This window comes from Protopterus annectens, chromosome 2.part0, assembly GCF_019279795.1.
Source record: "Protopterus annectens isolate FY-2018-M chromosome 2.part0, PAN1.0, whole genome shotgun sequence".
NCBI classification, from domain to species: Eukaryota; Metazoa; Chordata; order Ceratodontiformes; family Protopteridae; genus Protopterus; species Protopterus annectens.
Window position 1 is genome coordinate 76,606,364 of NC_056728.1, and position 20,790 is coordinate 76,627,153.

Genomic DNA, 20,790 nt, shown 5'->3' on the forward strand with positions numbered 1-20,790 from the left:
CTTTAACCATAAAGGAAGGGATAGGGAAAGATGAGAGGAATGTGAGAACAGGGCAAAGATAGTCAGGCAGCACCTGTTTTGTCAGGAAAAGTAGGCTTCTGAGTAGGAGGAATCTTTGTAGGCATAGCAGGGGGGAGCTCTTCTACAAGCCATTTTACCTTTGGGGGGTGGGATTTTCTATGGACAAACGCAAGCTTGTTAAGGTAATTCCTCAAACTTGGGAACAGGTAAAACAAAAACATGCTTCAACACCTGTAAGGCTTTGCCCTTTTCTTGCAGGGAATTAAACTCCGCAGCAGCAGCACCAAACAAATATTTATTATCCAAGAGGAGCATCCATATGATATGATCAGGCAAAGGCCGAAGTCGGAATCAGGAATACCTCCTCAGAACAGATCCAAAAGCAGCAGCCCTAGATGAGGCATCAGCTGTATCATAGCTACATTTAATGGAATGGCAAGCTGCTTGGGAGGACGTCCCTAGCAAGGCAAGAGCAGAGACCTTTCCCTTAGAATCAGGGAGATCTGGAATATCTAGTCATGTGCCTGAAAGTTAATAGCTCTAAAGGCTAGGGTAGTAGAGGTATACACCTTCTTATCTGGCCTCTCCATGGCTCTGCTATCTTTTCAGATGGAAGCAACTTAGTGGAAGGCAACAATTTGGAGGGCTTATCAGGAGCAAATGACATTACAAAGGGTCAGCAGAGGGACACTTAAAAAGAAACTTGCAGTCCTCAGGTTCTTTATAAAGAACTATCACGTTTTTAGAGAGTAGGGGGTTGGGAATCAGGAGCCTGAGAAACAGCAGAAAAAGCATCCAGCAAGGCAGCAAGAACAGGAAGAACAGCAGAGGGACCAAGGAGACTCTATCTGTAGAAGTTCATAATACCTGTTCTGAACAAAAGACACCTGAGTACAGTCCCATTTGAAAAATTCTATCAATCTGTAAATATAGTCACCAAATCAAATTTCATCAAAAAGAAAGTCAGGCCTGATAGACTCTTCTACCTCAGAACCATATTCAAGTGGCAAAGGATCTGAGAGGAATGTGTCAGGGACTCTTCATCAGAATCAACAGCATCCTCAGAAGAACTCTGCTCCTTGGGTCTCTTTTGATGGGTAGAAGAGCAGGAACAGAAACTCCCTATGGAGGCTTAAGAGCCATAAGGGCATTAAACAGGCCTTGAGTGAAGTTTTGCCATTCACTCTGAGGATCTTTCAGAGCAGGTAAAATGTGTTTACTTTTCTGCTTTTTAAGTGCGACATCAGCCTTGAAAAATGTTGGTGGCTTTAACCCAACAACATTCTAATAGTAGTCAGAACCTCTTTCCTCACTAGAATCTGAGGAACACCCCAGGCCCTTTGATAATAACCATCCGCAGTTCCCCCTGTACATCTGAAGCAGACATCTGCAAAATCTCCATGTATGTGTGTGGAGTTGGATCCATGCCAGCCTCTGAATTGATCATGGCAGAGGAATCAGAAAGAAACTTGACAATCCTCCAGGCTTTCAACAACCTTGAGAGAAATGTCTGGTGGAGGCAGTACAGCCAAAGAATTGGACCAAGCCTTCTTGTTCTCATTCTTTCCAAATGGCAGACCTTCGGGCCAGGAAGATCCTTCCATTGTATCTTAAGCCAACAGTTTAAGTCATTGGTTCTTCAAATAAATTTCAGGGGAAGAAAGCACACTTTGCAATGTCTTAGGGGAAATAGCTTGAAAAATCTTACAAGATGTATGGTCATGAGAATCATCTAAACAGATTAAACACTGCTCATAACAACCTTTATGGGGAATCTGTCTCCCACACTGGCATTTTCCCTGTCTGGATGGCATGAAATCCAACAACCAGAAACAAGGCAAAACAAAGATAAGAAAAACAAAAAACCCCAACAGGGCACTTAGCTGAAAGCAGTAAAAATGAGCAGATGAATGAGTGTTCAGACTGATGATCGAAGATGGCATTTGGACTGGCAGGAAAGAAGTTCTGAGGCTGGTACATCTGGACATCACCTTTATGCCCTGCACTGTGCATGGGGAACATACATGTGACATATGGTGTACCCATTACAACCTAAAGAATTTTGTACAGTGGCCAGACGTCGGGCTGCCCTTCGCAGGGGATTCCTATTATAAAGAATAATGCAACAGTGATACGGAAGAACATAAGTTATGTGAAAAAAATGAAATGTGTGTTCCGTTTACAAGATGCCATAATTTAAAATTTCATTGGTGCTCTCAGACTACAACCTGCCATAGGTATGGCTATTTATTCATTTATACATGTTCAAGTTCCTCCTTTGCTTTCTAATGTGTTAAAATAATCCACCAATACTAACACGTGGTTCTGTGTTTCAGTATGCACCTGCCTTTGTCAGTGGCCAGACTGACTAATGTCCAATGTCTTCCCTTTTTGTGCTGCACTTAAGCCTGAAAGGTGCCACCCCACCCATCTATTCTCATAAGACAACAGTTAAACTATGCTTTCTGCCAAACCTTGTTTCATCACACAGTATACTGCTCTACAGTGCAACCTTATTTATTTAACAAGTCTCATTATCTACTCATCACCCTTACCAGTAGTATGTGTCAGTACATCCCTCCCCTTGTACTGACTGAATTGCACACCAAGTAAACCCTACTGCTCCAAGCTCTAACATCCATTCTAATCCCTGCACCTTCTGAAATTGGCAACATCATTTTCCTACTACTCACATTTTGAGCTCTTGCCATCTGCATTTGAATATCAACCTTGTCAGACTCACTTCAAACCATACACAGAACCCGTTTTGTGATTATAAACATTACTACCTTCACCCCCCTGCAACTACTACCAAGTTTTTACTCTGATATACCCATGCAGTCTGAGAAAATGGTGAGCTCCTCTTTTCTTAGTCTGTTCCAGTTTGTCTGTGAATTGCTCCTATAGAGTACTGCTTCTTCCCATTTACCACCAGAGTACACTGCAGTGTATGTATATCCACATGCTATTTGAACACACTTTCAACACTTGCTACTACTACACTGTATTTGTAAGTTGCTCTGCTATACTAGAAAAATTGCATACATGTTTAGCATAATCTCCAATCACCTTAAAAGCTAGTAACCGACCTTAATCCTCTCAGTTCAACAATCCAAACCACACTAATATTCTGTACTGCGACTGCTGGTCATTTATAGGATACACTTGACCACGTTAGTCCCACTAGGCTGGTGGCCTCTTCAAGAAGAGCTGAGGTCATACTCCCCCCTACTCTTTTTGATAGGTGCCATTGGATCTTTTTGATAGGTACCATTGGATATTTTTTTATCCACCTGATCTACCACCAGCTCCAACAAATGGGATTCTGTTTATCATCACATCCTAAGGACAGCACACTCAAGCGCTGCACCTACTAATGCATGCATTTTATATGCACACAAGCTGTAATGTTTTGTTTCCTAACATTTCTGACTGACAGTAAGCCTTTAAAGGCAAATGTGATCCCTCACTTCCTTACTTTCATAGCAGAATTTCAAATAAAATGCTATAACAATCTGTTATCCATGAGGTAAATGATTATCCACTTAATCTGTACTTGAAATCAACCAGGGATGTGTTTAATAGCAGTATTTTAATGTCCCACTATCTGCCTTTGTCAGCTGGGATCTAGCAAGCAAGACTGGCAGCATTGTATTACAGTGATGAGGCCAAATTTGCAATGCCAGATTATCTCTGATATAAGGTTCTGCTATACCAGTAATGGCACAGTATCCCACCCAGTGTCCTTTATCCCCCTTGTTTAGGCACCTTGTGCACCATCGCTCACAGATTACAGTCTGTACTCACACACATATTACTATCTATGGTAAAGAAATACAAATAAATATTCCTCAAGAGCTCTCAACAATCAATACCTGAATTCAGACAATCAGCATCAAGTAATTCTACCTGTGTCTGATGTGAAGCTACACCTACAGATTATTCACTTTAACTAGGTAAGTTACATGATCCTTCTCAGACCCAAGCTACAATGTCAGTCTAATATTATAGGCAGATGACTGAGTGCAGCCATTAAACCTGCACATTTTAGGAAATGACAGGAAATCAGAGTAATGGGGAAAAAACAAACATGAGAACATGCAAAATCCACACAAACAATAGCAAGAGATCAGGATGGAAATCTGAACAATGGGGCTGTGAGACAGATACCATTATTAAGTCACCTAGTTAATCTTAACAGTATTACAACATTACAAGATGTGTTGGGATCCATGTAAAATTTTCTATTGTAACAGTAACTCCATTACATCTTAACCAAAAATAAAATTTTCTACTGGTCACTCTTATTGTAGTGCCTACTTTACTTTGACACTTGTGTCCTTTATTAAAACGTTAACGATAGAAAATGACCTAAAATTTTTAAGGCAATAAGTATTTTCTGGTTTTCTTCTAATTGTCAGAGAAAATCTATTTTAAGAAATAATTTAACATTCCTCTAACTTTCGCAAAAAAAAAAAAAGATGATACTCTGACATTTGCAATGCAATATTTGTAGACAAGATTTAGTTATATGAGTTTAGAACACTAGCTGTTTTAGGTTAGTACTATCTGTATATACTACCCTACCTTTATTCCTAGCCTCTAGCTAGATATTGGTATATGTGTTCATTACTATGTTTCATATTGTATGTATAGCTAATGTTTGCTGCAGTACATATTATTTGCTATTGTATGTATATTAAATTGTTCTTCATGTACTCTGCTGCTCATTTATTGTTCTGTGGAGCTTTTCTCTCCAGGCCTCCACTGAAAAAGGACTTGTGTCATGATGGAATTTCCCAGTAAACAAATATAAAAAAATAAAATAAATAAATAATTTACTATGATGTGAAAAGGTCTGCAACAGTGAACCTTTGTCTTGGTAACAAAAGACAATGTTTTTGGTTTCTCCTGCAATTTTTTTTTTCAGAAAAGTCCTACATTGTATAAATGAAGATTTGGCAACACTAGAAAAGATGCAAGCCTCCTACAATACTAAGTAAATTGTTAAGCTAGATAACAAAAAAACATATCATGGAAAATTTGGAAAAACAGTATTTGCACATAATTCATGTTTTTTAGCATTACAAAGAGAGTATTAAGTCATCCAAGAACTTACAAAAAAAAAAATAAAACACTGGCCATTCAAGTTCATAGCCTTTGTATTTTCAAGCATTATTTATTGACAGTGTTACTATGACAAACGGCTTAAGAAAAGAGAACTAAAACAAACAAAAACTAATTTCCTAAATGTTAAACAATGTTTCACTTCCCAATGGAAAGTACTAGTCTGTTTTGAAGATAAGGAACTCATCTGTGGAATGTGATAGTTTGTAACTGCACTGAAGCAGAAGTTAATATGGCCATTGAAAACAAAAAGGGCATCATATTAAATCTCAGCTTAGTGGAAACAAACTTAAGGCTTCCTTCAAATGTTAAATAACCTCACCTATACATCATATAAATGTGCATGCACAAAAACTAGAAGTTTATTAAAACTTGCCAGAAGTCTGTTTCACCCGATACATAACCTACACATGCTTAAAACTGCAGTGTGCAGTCCAGCTCTACCACACAGTAAATAGTAACAATGTACAGATAATGTGTCACCACATTCTGGGGTGTATGCATGCACAGAAAATCCTAAACAATTTCTGCTGACTTGTATAGGTGTAAAGAGATAACAGTAAAACATGTTAAGTACCGAACGGCATTACTAAGACTTAATACTGCTGTATAACAGCAATGGTCCACTGCAGGTCTATTGGCAGGTGATATTTATCCACTATGGGTCTCTTCTTTGGTTATGTGTACACAGGTAACCAAATGGCCTCATAACCAAACGGCCTCTACTGCAGATAAGAATACAGGTTATCACTGATTTTAACTTTGAACCATAAATGCTGGCTTTTAAGCATTCTAGTAATAGTTATCTTTCTATTATAAGCATTTCTAACCGGTAACTTGATTTTTTGCATTAGATCGCTATATTGAGTTTTGTACTCTACTTAACATTTGCAATTCTGGCCACCTACCACATGTGTTTTTTCTACCAATGTGGCCTGGGAATTGGGTGAAAAGGACCCTCGAACCAGCTTTACTACCCAGTTAACAAGTACTAATCAAACAAGGATATGGGCAGAGTACAACAGAGGGGAAATAAAGTACATAACCATGCCTCTGGTGGTAGGAATGCCTTGGTTTTGTACAGCCATCCAGGGGTATTGTAAGGATTTTTGTAACTGGACACAAACTTCAAGAATGAACTCCTAACTAACAAATATAAATGCACCCCCCCCCCCAACTGATTGAGAATGAGTCTAAGAGTTTAATGGATAGGACTTCGGTAGCAGACTGTTCTTTTAAGGGGAAGTCTTAAGGACTAGTCTGCCTGGTTCACACTAAACGTATGGTAGTGGAAACTTCTCACTTGTCCAGTGACAGTGAGCTGCATGAAATGTGATGGAGGTCTTCGTTTTCCTTTCCTGTTCAGTTGGTTATCCAGGAAAAGCACTGGCTATTTTGTTTTTAATGTGGAGAAGTACTGAGTTTAGCTAGATTTGAGCATTTCACTTTTTTTGCAGTTTTTCTTGTACAAAGAGAGCTGATTCCGCAGTTAGATTGCTGAATCATCTAAACAACGAACTACTTTTGCACTACAATTTTCATAAACGAGATAAAAAAAGGTGAAGTACAGAGCCTTGGGTACACCAAACACAGAAGGGAGCCATTTCACAGAAAGCCCTGCCTTACAATGCAAAGGCACTAAATTACCAAAAGATTAAAATACTAAAATGTGCCCAACTCTAGTTACAAGGGGATAAAGCCCCCACATTTGGCAGCAACAGCTCTAGGTTATTAATCAGGCCAATCCAGGCCATTCAAAGCCAGCTACAATGGGTGAAGTGAGTAGCCAATGCCAGCTCACATACCCTCGGTGGAAAGAAGCAGCTGAGTCCACTGCAAACTGACATCTGCTGAAGGCTGGGTGTGCAGAAAAGCAGTACAAGACCAGGACATGCACAGTGACCAGTGTACACTGCAGCCAGACACACGCATGCATGGAAGTACACTTATGTGGGGCCTGCTGCTAGGCTGACCAGTGTACACTGCAGCCAGACACAAGCATGTATGGAAGTACACTTATGTGGGGCCTGCTGCTAGGCTGACCAGTGTACACTGCAGCCAGACACAAGCATGTATGGAAGTACACTTATGTGGGGCCTGCTGCTAGGCTGACCAGTGTACACTGCAGCCAGACACAAGCATGTATGGAAGTACACTTATGTGGGGCCGGCTACTAAGCTGACCAGTGAACATTGCAGCCAGACACAAGCATGCATGGAAGTACACTTATGTGGGGCCTGCTGCTAGGCTGACCAGTGTACACTGCAGCCAGACACAAGCATGCATGGAAGTACACTTATGTGGGGCCGGCTACTAGGCTGATGCAATGCATCATGAGTAAAGGCATAAAATGACATGACTGCTTATGAGTTGATAGCCTCTTGTAATTCTCCCCAGGAAAAAAGGCAGGATCAGGAAAAAGTAACTTAGAAGAAAAAAATACTGAGGTGAAGCAGCAATTGACAATGACACAAAAATCCAGAGCTAATGCCCCAGCTATGTTTCCTGATCCAGTATAACTCCAGGTGCAGCTGTCTATATTAAATAAAGACATGTCAAACCACCAATAACATCATATGGATGAAGGAATTTAGAGAATGTAGCAAGGACTATGCATTTCTTCTGGATTCGAAAGCGTCTGCATGACCACAATGTGGCAGTAGTTGACCCACCTTTGTAAAGTGGAACAAGGTCCTCTTCTATATAGAAGGCAGTGTATACCAAAACACAAAAATAATGTAAATAAGAAAATGTTATTAACGTGAAAAAAATGCCTCTCAGTCATATCAACGCTCTCAACTTGACAATCATTTGTGTACTAAGATGTTATTCACAGTTCAAGTTATCACTTCCTCTGCTAGTGCTATCTAGATTTGATATTATTTTTGAAAACCATGTTTTTGGAATGGTGACAAAACTGTGACATATTCCCAGCCACAGACAGCTAGATGAGAAGGCATTTATCCCATGACAGCCACATTACCAGTTCCACCAGTGTTCCTCTGTCTGTATAAAATATATACATAAATATTTAGATCCATGGACATATGGGCACACATACACATGCAAACACAGATGTTTATATATGAATGTATTGGGTTTGTGTGTATGTACACACACACACACACACACACACACACACACACACACACACACACACACACACACACACAGTGTGCATGTCTGTCTCCTGATTCATTCACTCCCTCATGTTCACCATTCATACCAAAAAAATACTGCAGTAAGACCATGCTTTTCACTACAGAATAAAGGGAAGTAGTTATTTTCAATTGGTGGTAGCTCAACAGAAAGACCTGGTGCATTTAGTCTTTGGAGACCATCGTGGCAGTGGCAAGTACTTCACCAGGTACAGAACAGAGCTGTTTAATAAACAGTGCTTATTAAACTGTTAAAGCTTCTCTGCTTTTGTAAACTTCCTGCCAGCACTATGACAAAACTTTCTACCAAGCTCTCTATGTATGATTAAGGAAATACTGCAACCCATGCAATCACCAAAGCAATTGTATCGCTGTTCATATCAGTCAACAGCCATACAATTCTACAGGCAAAATTAAACTAAACTGGCTTGGATTGTAAAGACAGTATACAGTCGTCAAGAAAAATGTATAATCTGCCAGTTGTGCTACAAGTTAAAAAAGACAGTGCAAGCTTCATTTTGTGAAAACTATACTCACTGCAGTCATCAGTTTGTGTTGCAACTCTGACAAATCCACTGAGCAACCACCTCTTAGGATTTTGTGAGGAAAAACAGGATTCCTCAAACAATTAAGACATTCAAATCAAAATATTTAAGATAGTTAAAAGTGCTACAGTTTGGAAGCAACTCATCTCCCCTAGCAGTTAGAGCCACAGTGAACATTTTCCTATTATATACTGAATACATTTAGATAGAATGAGTAAATCTGACTGCAGTCAATAGACGTACATTCATTCCTTCACCAGTTGTTAACATCCACTTTATCCAATTCAGACTCACAGGGAGCCAGAGACTATCCAACAGCTACCAATGGTCAGTATTCCAGACCATTGCCGGACCCATACCCACTCACTTCATTTCCCCTTTTTCAGCGATGATCCAAAAAATTACAAACACCACTGTTCATTAATTACTGTCCCTAAAACTTTAAGTATTGCACATGGATTATGTACAATATAAAATTGCACATCACTGTATACCTGCACAAAACAGCATCTCAAAATACGCAAGCAATATTTGTTTGACATTTAAAAATAAATCAACTTTTGAAACACTCAGGCATGCAAGAATCCCCTTGTATAAGGCATACACAGTGCATTGATTTAATCCATGGCTTTGCAATTGCAACACGCTAGTGTTTATAAAATACATGAGGCTGTATAAATAAACACACTAATGTATCTGTTAGTGTACACAAATTTCTATGCATACTTGGCAAATCATGTATGGCAGAACTGCTCTGCATGATGTTTATTCCACTTCCATTAACAAATCCACTTTAACTACACTCTAACTTTCTCCTGATACTCTTTTCATTTATATTGTACAGGGTCGTACTTTATTCTGTTTAACAGGATTGTAAGTGTTAGGACAGATGACAGACAACCACAACTAGATTCATAATATCCCAATTACACATGCACTACCATAAATATCTGTCGCTATCACTCCATAAGTACAAGAAACTGTTTGTGTTGCTTTCAGCTGTATGAGCACATTCTTGTACAGATGTAGTCAGAGAACTAGATACAGTACCCCAAAGTAAATTACAGGCAGTGTTGTTACAAGAGAGCACTACAGTGCATGTTTAGTATTCTAATCACACTGATTTAGAACTCATTGGACTAACTGCAGCCAACACTAAGTGCAAAGACAGGATGCTGGCCATGAACAAAACAAAGAAATTCACACACTATGCGCGCATGTGTGTATGTATATATACATATACATACATATATATATATATATATATATATATATATATATATATATATATATAGATAGATAGCTAATAGAGAAAATATCTGAGCATATTATATATAGTGCTCATTCCTGTTCATCTTAAAATGAGAATTCTAAAATAGTTTGAATTTATCTGTGAGCAATTTATCAAGCACCATCTAAATGCACACAATGTTATAAAAGCACCTAAAACACAGGAGGCCAGGCCAATAAAAATACAACAGTATTTGTGTGCCCCCCCCCCCCCTTCACATTTTTAGCTTGATCCAATGCACGTTTAAACCATCTTTTGTTGTAACACATTTAACACTAACAAAAAAAGTGACTTTATGTTTTGCAGCGTATTGACAGTTGCAACATAAATAACTCACAGTGCCAAATAAATGTTATCTACAAGCTTCCTCTGCAAACACACCTGACTCTGAAACCTCTGGGAATAATTAAGTTCAAGAACCTCCTCAGCTAGACTGTAGACCCGGAAACATTTACCTATAAACCTTCATTAAATAATTAATTTCGACTAACAAAAACAATACACGACAGCATCGTGCATATATGATATGTATGGCCAATCTATTAATCCATGCATGTGATAATGTTCATTAATGTATACATGATTTAACATGCCTCAAACCAACCTTCTTCGATACGGTAGCAACTGTTAGGGCTAAATAATCTGTACTTGTACATAAAACGTCTACAACAGCTCATTGCTGCTTTGAAAACAAATTAAAAATAGACTGTTCCTAGATAATAGGCTTCAAAGCACTAAAGCTGCAAACCGGTCCTCGCTCTGTTGTGTCCTCGCCTGACCGACTTCATTCCCTTTTGTTTTTGTTCCTCCATCCTGGTGATGGGGATGCTAAGGAAAGATGAAAGGCCAGGAGGAGAAAAGGAACAAATTACCCAATCGGCATAAGTCATTTTCCTCGTTCTATTTACAAAAGGTGCCGGTTAGAAAATGCTGTTGACCCACCAGCAGTCCTGCCTGCTACATACTTACCATCAGCTTTGCTGTCGCCGCTGCCACTTCCTCCCTTTTCCCAGCACTTTAATAAAAACAAACCCAGCTGCCTCCTTGGTCGGTACTACGATCCCCTACAAATGTCTAAGCGTATGCACCGATGAGTCCACCAAGAAGTCATTATATTCACATCATTGCACTGCACGATTTTATGACATCTTCATCACTAATCCATTTTACATCAAAATGATGCTGTTAGGCAGCTCAGTTTCTGCTTTATCAACAAGGCAGGATAAGGGTAAGAAAGAGCCCCCAGCGGATTCAGTGGCACTTGCAAGCTGCCCACTCCAACTGCTACCAATGTGCACCCACTCTGCCAGCGCGTCGAGAACCAAGCAGCGCCCGCTGGCACAGAAGCGCGACAGCACCTCCTGCCAGCCAAGCAATTGATTCAGCTAGCAGTACCGTGTTACCGGGAATCTCATCCTGGAATATACCATCCGTGTGAAGGTGCGGAGGGGGGATGAACAGTAATGTAGTAGCTGTTTTATGTAGTTGCTTTGGTAAATAAGATCTACCTTTATTTCGTATTATATTCCATTTCTGTCTGCGTTTCTGCATATTGCAGAATCTTTTCAAAGTCTAACATGCTAAACCACCAAGGTGCAGATTGGTATCTACCAATGTAATAAAGTGGAGGAGGTTTGTTGTTTAATCCGTGATGGAATTGGGTACCAGCTGTTTTATGATGCTGTGGGTAACCACGATTATTGTACTACTGCATCGTGTTTGTCTATAGGGTCACCACCTGTCCCTCAGAGGGACAGTTCCTCTTTGGACAATTGCGCCCAGTGATTTCAGGACAAAAAATATTGCCTTAGTTTTATTAGTTGCGTAAAACATTTATTTTGTATCTGAAACGCATAAATGCTATATGAAATAAAACGAATGGAATCATACCTATCAACTGTACCTCATTACGAGGAACGTACCTCATTAGGGCCTTAAAAAGCTAATGTTCCTCAAAGTTCTACATTTTAAGAGTCTGTCACACATTCAGTATTATGTTTTTTTTAAGTGAAATCCATGGTAAATAGAAATGAATCATATTAATTCATTAAAGATCTTCTTTGTAAGTAAAACCAGCATATTTTAACCACCATATGACCTTCCTAGTTGAAGTTGTTAGTAAGCCATTAGTATGTGTTCCACATTTTGCTCATTTGTTCCACATTATGAGTGCTAGTGTTCCTCATTTTGGAGATGAAAGGTTGAGAGCTATCAATGGAATGCTACAAGAGGAAGATTTTATTTTGGCAAGAAAAAAACAAGTTCTATCCTTTGCACTGGTCGCGGGTATGTTTTGCCCAGCAAAATTTCACATTTCTACAAAAAAAATGGCCCACGTTGGGTATTTGAAAATCTGGCAACCCCGTCTGTTTATGCACACAGACTAAGGGAGTTGTAGCTGATGTTCAACATACAACACTTAGTAATATCTACCGTGGTAGAGATGTATACAGTAATACTGAAATAAATGTCTTGCTGCTGACAAAATGAGAAAGTGACTCTCTGCTTGTCAAACATTTTTTTTTATACTTGGCATGATTGAATAAATACCAATTATTCTTACCTGAGCAATATTCTACATACCTTTTCATGAAGTGTAGTGCAAAGTATTTATGACCCCTACAACTTGCTAGTTGTTCATTGCATAGCTCAGTAAATCAGGGACAAATCTCAACAGAATCCAGGACACACAGTATTAGAGCTAATGTCTTGAGACGTTGACAGAAAAGAATGTGAATATACATGCTCTAAAGAATTAGTCGTCTAATAGTCATGAAGTGCAATTCACCACCGTTCTCCAAAAGTCACCAGTTTTAGGAGGGATTAAGAAGGACAGAGCTAAAACTGGAGTCAAAATCAAGGACATTTGAGAGGTATGCTTCAAAGTAAGTGGGCAAAATAAGCAATGTACCGTACACCAACATTTAGGCATTAAATAAGCAACGTCATATATTGCTTTACTTTGAAAACACTGGAGCAAAGACATTTGTGCAGTTTTATGATCTACAAAAAGGAATTGCATTTAATGCTCCTTTGTTATCATTGTGCTACTTCACAGTTTTATTTTGGATGGCTTAATTAGGAATTTCAAAGTGGATAAAGGCCCATTCCCAAATGAAAAGTTCCAGTCAATACATAACAGTAATAAAAGCAATAAGTGAAGTAATAATAAACTGGCTAGAACATATTAACATATGGAACAGGGTAGTACTATAGCACAGACAGATGGAGTCTGAATGTCAGTGAAAAACCTTAGGTTTTTGGAGCATGAACCCCAGACACTCGAGTGGGTCAGGCTGAGTGGCTGAAATGCTGCCTTGCTCATCGGGGGTAGCTTCCTACTTTCTATAGCCTATGGGGAAGCTGTGGTGTTCAGACTTGGGACAAACTACAGCACGTGTAGACTGTCTGCAGCAGAGGGTGTGCACATGGAAGTATATAGATAAACCATAGTAACATCAAGATCTGTACACAGTGGTCTGTAGTGCTTTAAGCTGATGCCTTATGGTCATTCTGATCCATTCATTAAAGATCCTTTTTACTTGATTTATGTTTAAAAGTATTAAGGAGGAAAATAAGGTGATACCTTGGACTGAATCTGGTAAACAGTTATTTTTATGGAAGACTCTATATACCCTCAGGCTATTGATCTCCCCAAAGGCAATGAATGAATTTTATTGTTTAAACAGCTACCGGTCATTCATAAACTACTTGAATTATGCAAGCATGTCTCACTAGCTGAAGTTGAATTTTGTGTTTTGTAAAATACAGTGTTTGAAAGAAAATGTTCCATTTTATCCTATCTTTTCACATTTTGAGATAATGCTCAGTAAATCATATCAACTTCATACTCTGCTAAAGAGATTCTGGAGAGTTATTCAAAACACTCTGTATAGTTCATGTCTTTAGGATTAATGTAGATGTTTGCAACTTTGTTGAACCAAAATAATTTATAGAATTATATTTGTGCCACCTCTTGGTACCCAGATACAACAGTAATAAAGTAAAAATAATTCATTAAAACAGTTTAGAGATAAGAAAGTTCAGATTCATGGCAACTCTATGAAGATTAGCCTATCAAAACACCATCTTAAAATAAAAAAAAGCAAATTAAATATCCTACCAGAGAAGGTTTCTGCCAGGGTAATTCCATCTTAACTTTGTTGTTTTTGCAGAATCTCACACAGAAAGGTCAACAGGATTACATAACACTGACTGCTTTTATATGTTACGTATTCTCTCTACAAACAGTGGAAACTACCAAGTTGAAATCAGAGCACAAAATGTTAACACCCCAAACAAACTGCTCATAAAATCACTAAAGACATGCATCAAATTGCATAAATTAACTGTCTAATGAACCGTACAATAAACATTTCTTTGATAAACAGGACAAGCTTAGAGGAACCAATAAAATGCAACTGAACTACTGTTAGAATTTGAGGTGTTTTTCAAAATTGCACGTCACTTTCTATCTTCCTGCTAAAAAAATAGAATTAAAACACTTCAAGACAACATAATCAAAGAAAAAATTTCAAATAAAAATATTGTAAAATACTGCTACCAAGGCAGTACAGGAAAATTCCATATCTAATGCATCGATATTGACCTGAAGTATAAAATTAAGTTAAAGCACATCAGACATTCTTGTATCACATTTCGTGTATACTATACTATGGTGAAAATAGACTGACAGATTTATCTATTATGTGACTTAGCCAGTTTACCACATTCTTTGAACCAGTTTATCTGTGTACTTGACAAAACTAAAATGAAAGCTGGATCAATTTGTGTACAGTAAGAAAGCATATCTGACACAAATGAAACTGGAATCTATCATCCTATGTTGCCATCACAAATCAGTGAGAAAACCTTTCAGTTTGAAGAATACAAGCTCAGCAGTGTTCAGGTGGAAGATGACAACTCAGTAAGCATGTGCTGCACTGCACTTAGGCAGTCAGAAAAGAAATACAAATTCACAGAAGCTGAAAAAGATATACGCTCATGTACATCAGGCAGAGTAGGCGGGGTTATAGGGACTCTGCACAGGCTGCATTCACTCTTGACAATGTGCTAGACTTTGCCAGATCCTAAGGATATAACATGCATGATAAGAAGTAGATGAGTAAGGCAAGTATCCTTCTAGAAAACATGACAACATACAAAGAGAAGTAATGTGAAGGGAGAGAGCATACAGCTGTGTTGAAATGGCATACAACAGAAAAATTAGGTACAAGAAATGTGATGGTGAATGTCCACACAGGACACAATATCCAGCCTATGGAAGCATATGTGCAAGCTCTAAGAGAAATTTTTGCAGTGTGCAGAACAAAAAAAGTGCTAAGCAAGACAAAGTACATTGATAAAGAAAGAACAAATACAGGTCATGATATGGCAGTGACAAAACAGAATGCATTATACACACACATACAGAAAATAAAATCAGTACTAGAAAATCAATATGCCTTTTGAGTCAGAAGCATCCGTTAAAGCATACGTTATGTTATGGTCTCAGTTAAAGAAAAATATCTACATATCATTCACTGAAGCCACTGCCTATATAGGGGTGATTTATAGTAGAAATCATAGTATATTATGAAATAATGTCAACATTTCCGTGTATTAAAGAAACAGGCTTCAACCTATTCAACCATCCCCAGGCACTTGGCCATCACTTTTTGTACAGTGTATAGAGAGAATGAGACAATTATAAAGAGCAAAATATGCTAAGTTACACACAAAGATGCATCCTAGGGCAATCGCAAATGAAGGCGTGAAGGGTGAATCCAGAGAAGGGAAAAGCTCTAGTGTGTATTTCATTTATAATATGCTTTCATAAAGTCTTTCGACTTTTCCCGGTTAGGGGTCACCACAGTGGAACTCCCATCTGCTAATGATTGGCAGTGGATTTTTATGGTACACACACACGCACACACACAGTCCAAGAGTATCCTTGTCACAGGGACTGAGTTTCCCCTGTTAGGACAGAATATCCTTCTCAGGAGCGAGAGCGGGTTTCCAGTCAAAGAAAATGAATAGAGGATTCCTTCATTGGGAATGTGAGTGACCCTAATTATAATTGCAGATCTACCCCTTTGGTATGAGAGTGGATGTTTATAATGGGTTCCAGTACAAGTGGTTTAAAGGACCAGAGTATGGGACTCCAGGCGAGTATATGTTTTATAAGTATGGAAGAAACAGCTGTAGTTATTTGGTAAAATGGTTTGAGATCACTAAAAATTATAGCAATTTACAGCTTCTGAAAAAGGTACTTTTAATAAGAACATTTTAGAAAATCTAGAAAATAAACTAAAACAGAGCAATACGGTACCAGCATCTTGTTGGCCAGCTTTTAATGACTGGTAGTAAGAATCTAAAAATAAAGAAAGAATCTGTAGTTAGAAGCTTAAAATATAATTCAGCTAGGTTAAAGTCACAGCTGCAGGTGGAAAATATAACATTATACATTACAAGATTATATTACAAGAATGTGCAGAGGAGAAGTCAGATTCCTGGAGTATATATTTATTAAATCAATTAGAAAACTTATCACTCACAGCAAGAATCATCATGATTGGCCCCCACTACTTTCTGCACCTTCTGCACCTTATGGCTCATCCGTGTTTCAAGAAGCTAACAAGTTCTCTCTCTCCAAGAGGGCAGGATGAGGATACCTCTGCAGAAAAAAATACCACTTCCTCGGATACGGCCCAAGTTACATCCAGCACTTTGTCTCCCCTATGGGTCAGGTTGTAAAATGATTCCAACAATTTCATTCAGGAATACCCTAATACCAAATGTTAATTCATATAATTAATGAAAGGAAATACTTGTATAACAAACAAATACAGGGGAAAGTGAAAACAATTTCGTAATCAGAGTCAATCAGGAAAACTAGCACTTTGGGTAAAGTCAAACACATTACCCAATTTCCAATAATTATTAATGGGGGAGGGATATCAGTGGACATCACCTGCAAGTCAATCTGTGGGAGAAGAGACATTCTGACTTCTACAGATTCTGATATGCCTTACACACAAAGCACCCCTTGCAAGTGTCAAACCCCACAGACACTAGAGATCGTGAGGCTGAATATACTATAATAGTGTTATGACCATGGAGTGCAGTGAATTTTCAAGCTATTTTTGATTCTATCCCTCCCACTCGAACACGCAGCAAAATATACAAAAAAAGTTAGGACATGTATCATTAAAAAACCCTACAATAGAAGAACTGAGAGCCATATTAATAACTTCTAACTGATCAGTATGGTGATTTTTGTCAATATTGCAGTGTAAAATACATCCATTTTATTTCTTCTAGATAAAGGAGCACTTTGGCAAACACTTTACACCTTCCACTTGGGTGTAGCTGTCCTAAGTTCTTTAGATTATCTAGACACTAAACCTGTTGCTGTTCACCCTGATCTGCTAAAAGATCAGTATTATTTTATTGCATTTTTAGATATTCATAATGAATTTTTAGGGTTATGTGATGATGTGAGGTATTGCCAGCTATGCCAGGAGAAGTAGGGCAGTGGATGTGTAACATATACCAGCATAGCTAGCTGGAGTTTTGTAAATAATTATATGTCATTTTTATATCAAACTGATTTGTACAGGTGCTTGTGTTGAAAATGTATTTGTAAAGCTGCTTATCTTAAAAATGTATTAATAGTGGGTCCTGCTGGACAGAAAAGAAATACACCTATATTTCAGACAGTATTGTAACAGTAGAAATAAATATACTGTAACAGAGGATACTGGAAGAGAAGAGGTTAATCTCAGTCAACTAACTGTGAAACATAGTCTGAAATTAAATTACTTGATTTAGGCCATAAAGATTGCGTCTTACAGTTCTGACTGCAGCCAGAGATGAAATGTCTGTGAAAACCAGGACTAGGAATCCTACTGTACTGTCCTTAGGGGTGAACTTATTGCTAACCTGGAAGGGTGGAAGTTTTTGAAATGGTTTTATAGCTTCCAGATGCTATAACACGTCTTAGCAAAGTTATATGTGTGTGTATATGGTACATATGTGCTAGATTCTGGTTCAGTTCCTAGTAAAGGGGTAGTGTGGGAACAAAAAGTCACATGAACAGATGTATGTGATGTCATTCTGTAATCCAGCACTGAAATGATGTTTTAATACTAGATGAGACAGAAGTCTCAGGGCAGTCTGGTTGTGAAACCTAACAAAGAAGGACCCCTCACCCACATTTTTATTTTATTTTATTTATTTATTTTACATTTGTTAACTGGGCTAGTCTAACTGGATATATTTCCATTTTCAGTAGAGGCCCGAGGAGAAAAGCTCCAAACATAGCACAAAATATCATATACAGATGTATAACAAATAAAGTAGGAGAAAATTAGAATACAAAAAAGGAATCTAGAAGAAGTACAATACTAAGAAGGAAGAGTATATAGGATTATATAAGTCATCTTACAACATGATATATGAGGTACTTTACAGTTCATTGATAGATTAAATAAATACTGGAAGTTATATTAATCTTACTAGTAACACGTACTGCATACCGAGGGGTATGCAGAGTATGATTTTGTATCCAGAGGCAGTGTGAAGATAGAAGTAGGGAATGGTTGAAGATTAGTCAGGGTTACTACAGGGACATAACCAGTGAGTTTTTAGGTGTCTTTTGAGTTTTTGCTTAAAGAGTGACAGTGAAGGTAGTAGAGTTAGATCTATTGGTAGAAGGTTCCAGTTTTTTCCAGCAGTATTGGAGAAAATGGTGTCACCTGCCAAGTTATTGGACTTGCTTATGCTAGCAAGCAGTTTGCTAGAAGAATGTAGAGAATTAAGATTATTATAAGGGGTAATGAGGTTAATGAGTATAGGAGTATTATTTGGTTGGTAAAAGATCTTATGGGCAATGGTAAGTTGGGGAAAAATCAGAATGTTATGAAGTTCAAGCCAATCTAGCTGTTTTAGATTCAGACAGTGGTGAGTTTGAAATGCATTACCAGTGGCAAATCTGGCAATATTGTTGTAGGAGCTTGTTAGTTTGAGAAGATTATTTTTTTTAGATTAGTGTAAATAGGTGAGGTGTAAAGAAGAGTTGAGATTAAATAAGAGTGGGCAATAGTGGTTCTAGCTGTTGGAGTTAAGAAGAGTTTGATTCTATATAAGGAGCCCCTTTTTCTGTTTACTGTTTCTATGGTGTTATTTATATGGCTATCGAAGTTAAGGTTGTTGTCGATTGTGGCTCCTAATAGTTTGGTGGTAGAGTTGGGGAAGATAAGGGTTCCATTGCTGGATTTGACAGAGAAGTCTATAGGAGAGGACCTACTGGTAGGTGTAAAGAGTAGGAGCTTAGTTTTTTGGCGTTCTAAAGGAGGCAGTGTTTCAAGAACCAAACTTCTACTGAAATGAATACTTTTTGAGTTAGTGAATGCAGTTCAGAAATAGAGTTGGCAGAATATATAAGTGTGGAATCATCGACATATTGTATACAGTTGGCTTCAGGGATTGCTACATGAAGGTCATTGATGAATAATGAAAAAAGAAGAGGTCCTAAAATGGAGCCCTGAGGGACTCCAAGGGTGACTGGCAGGTGGGATGATAGTCTATTTTCCCAGAGAACTGCCTGTTGCATATAATGGATATGGGAAAGGCAACGACCTTGACTGCTTTTTGCAAATATTCAGAAGGTAACTGGTCGGCTGAAGGAGTACAAGGTTTAAGTTTTAGTAAGATTTTATAGATGAGAGTGATTGAGATAGGGTGAAATTGGAATGTTGGTAAAGATCCAGGTAAAGAGGTTGGGAGCCTTGTGTTGTCAGTGGAAAGCTGACTGGCTAGAGATTGTATGGTCTCTGTGAAGTAGGTGTTGAAGTTGTTGGCCGTTTGATGTGGGGTATTATGATCAGCATCTTGAGGGGATGGTGTGCTAGAGTGACCAGGGTAAAGGAGTCTATTTAAGCTAGTCCAAAATTTCTGTGGATTCTTTTGGTGTGTTTGCTGTAGTTTACAATAGTAGTTCTTTTTGTCAGTGAGTATAGCTTTTTTTGTTATATTTCTTAGCTGTCTGAAAGTTTGTTGTTCAGGGGATGTTCTGTTAGCTCTCCACTTAGCCCATGATTTGTTTCTAAGTAGAATTTTCTGTCTGGTTTCTTTTGAAAGCCAGGGGGCTGGTTTGGATTTCATTCTAATAGATCATTTAGGTGCGTGCTCATCGAATATTGCTGGAAATTTATATTTAAAATATTTAACAGCCTCATCTAGTGGCAGAATTTTTAGAGGTTTCCAGTCACAGGCATTGAGTTTGTTTTGGAATAGTACAGGGTTAAAGTGTTTCTTGGTTCATGAGATCCTATAAGTAGGGGTGTTAGAAATGTCATTATTTTGTCTTATGATGTAAGTTAGAGTATGATCACTTAGATCATCTGATAAAGTTCCTACATTGTAAGTATGTGGATGTTTATTAATAAGTATCCAGTCTAAGGTGCTCTCTTTTTTGGTTGGTTTGTTAATTCTGGTAGTTGAGGTGATAGTTTGAATAAAGCCATAAATATTAATATGTGAGGAAGGATTATTAGTATTGATAGTTTTCCAGTCAGTGTTAAAGTCACCTAGTATTATTGTTTCTTGTGGGTAAGTTGAGGACACCCAGCTAAGAATATCTTCT